At 35.2% G+C, this 2,815-nt stretch overlaps 1 pseudogene; it reads right to left on the reverse strand.

Annotated features, from left to right (window-relative positions):
- Window positions 1-922, reverse strand: LOC103729588 (annotated as a pseudogene).
- Between the last annotated feature and the right edge of the window lie 1,893 nt (window positions 923-2,815).

A 2,815-nucleotide genomic window follows, 5' to 3' on the forward strand; every position in this document is an offset into this window, starting at 1 on the left:
TCACAGGTCATCTGAGATGAATTTCTTGCTCCATAGTTTCTTCATGGCATTCTTCACCTCTGCATTCCTCAGTGTGTAAATCAGAGGGCTCAGCAGAGGGGTCCCAATCGAATAAAACACTATTATCATCTTACCATCTTATGGGGAAGGTGGTTGCAGGGCGGGTGTATATAAATATGCAAGGTCTGAAGAACAAAAAACCACCATGTTGTGGGAGAAGCAAGTGGAAAGGGCTTTTCTCCTCCACTCAGTGCTGTAGTTTCTCAGAGAATACAGGATTACAACATAGGAAGCCATCAACATGACAAAACTCACTGTACAAATGGCCCCACTATTGGACACCAGGAGCAGGTTGATCACATAGGTATCTGAACAGGTAAGTTTCAAGGGGGGCTGCAAGTCAGAGAAGTAGTGATCAATCACATTGGGACCACAGAAAGGCAAACTCAAGGTCAAGCAAATCTGAGTTAAAGAATGTACACAGGATCCGATCCAAGCCATAGCCACCAGGACACCACAGACTCCACGGTTCATGATGGTCATATAGTTCAGGGGCTTATAGATGGCCACATAGCAGTCAACAGCCATGAGGATGAGGATGAAGATCTCCAGGCAGCCAAATAAATGGAATGTAAAGACTTGGATTATGCACTCACTGAAAGTCATCGTGGCCTCCTTCAGAAGGGAATCCACAATCTTTCTAGGGGTGGTGGAAGTAGAAAAGCTCATGTCTACTAGAACAGGAAGAGGTACATCTGACCTCCAAGACCCTGGCTGGTCTTGATGGTAGTGATAATCAGCAAATTACCCAACAATGTACCCATATAAAAAAGCAAAAACCAACAAATACTATTTTCTTCCTAAGTGGATCCTGTGTCAGTCTAAGCAGAATGAACTCAGTGACATTATTATTCTTGTGCATGGTTTCAGGAATTACGAGAAAGGGAAGGATGAAATGATTTTTCTGCAAAAGATAATGAATTTTATTTTGCTCTACAATGTTATGATATATCATAACTAACTTAGTTCACGTTGCTCTGTGAGACTGTAATATTTAAAACAATAACAAATTTTACTCATTGTAATTATTCTACATATGGTTTGTTAGTAATTTATCTCAATAGTTTTTCTGGATTACTAATGTCTGAAAATTCCTTTTTGGGTCTCCAAGAAGATAATGAATGAGATTCTTCTTACAAAATTCTTCAAATATGACTTTTGTTAGATGTGTCAGTAGTCTAATAAATTTTCTGTTTAATCAATATAAAATGATGAACTATGGCTGTATGGTATTCCTTCCTTCATTTTCATTCATGGTGAAAGTTTTGGGTCCTAGTGTTTCATGTAAAGTGTAAGATATATGTGTTTAACCTTGGAGTTTCGTACTTTAATTGCAACATGAACTCCATAAGATATTTATACATGTTATAGGTCACATGCTTAGTATATGAATGTGTGCTACACACAACTAAGTAAGATACTCTGCTTATATCTATAGTTTCCATTGTACATACTAGCTTGTAGAAAGAAACAAGAAGCATTTTCTCTTTATACGTTTCACAATCATCATGTATCTTTATTGTATTTAGTGCATGACATATACTAAGAACAGAAATGAATATTTTCTGATAATTTTTATTATCATGAATTCTATTTCTGTTTTCCTTTCTCTATGGACTGGAAAGGACCAATATCCTGGTCATGCATTCCTAATTAAAAGGAAGAGACTCTATTTAACAATTCATGTGTTTAGGATTCAATTATTAACTTTACCATTTTATATGGGGGTTATAAGTACTGTGTGGTGTGAGGAAGTTCTGGAAGGGACAAATCACAATGACTGGATCTCCTCCAGCCCACCATCACTAAAACAAACCAGAGAAACTAAAATGAGAGGACATGTGGTTTAAGTAAGTGCATAATAGTCAGTTATTGACTTCATTGTAGTTGTTTTTATTCTTGTCAAAGGTTCATGATTATTCAAATTTGAAATGTCTTTCACCAAAGACTTCTTTTTACAAATATTGAAAGCAGTATTAGTGTAAGCTGACTTCCAAGAACAAAATTCACTCTCATATATTTCTGGTCAAGATTTTGTTGTAGAACTACTCTGATTCAAACCCACATTCACATCCCTTATCTACTGGGGCTTTCTATCTATTAATTATGGAAGAGACATAAATAGTTCCCGATATATAAAGGAGAGACAACACAAACTAATCTCATATAAATTTTAAATAACAGTATTAAACTCTAAGTATAAAATTTTGTACTTCAAACAGCATTATAGGGTCATATGTGACACTGGGGCTCTCAGACCCATAAAAAATGGTCGTCTTAAAGCATCTAGGTATTGAGATATTCTGTTATTTGTTCATCTTATTTCTCATGAACCATTGCCTCTTGAGTATAAATGAAGAGGCTTTTCATATTATCTTCCTATTAGTTCACATTTTGTATGTATACATAGATATAATCACATTTCAATTTTCTTTTCCAAATAATATTAACACCTTCAATAGCATCCCAAAAGAATCAGACATTAAAATGTGTTATAACTGTCTGTAGACAAAACAACCTTAGAAACACAGCTCATTTTCTAAAAACTAATATACTCACTGAGATGAGAACACAAGAAACTTTAGGATCACAAAATTTGTCAAGGAACAATAATAAATAATGTTCTAGTGGTGCTGGAGTAGCAGAACCTGCACACTCATTTTATTTCCATATTTCATTTATGATTTTCTGTGGCAAAGCAAATAAGTTCTCCCTTACTGTTTTATACATCTGCCAGCTCAAATTAATGCATGGA

Source organism: Nannospalax galili, unplaced genomic scaffold (genome assembly GCF_000622305.1).
Source record: "Nannospalax galili isolate Female #2095 unplaced genomic scaffold, S.galili_v1.0 scaffold593, whole genome shotgun sequence".
In the NCBI taxonomy this organism is placed as follows: domain Eukaryota; kingdom Metazoa; phylum Chordata; class Mammalia; order Rodentia; family Spalacidae; genus Nannospalax; species Nannospalax galili.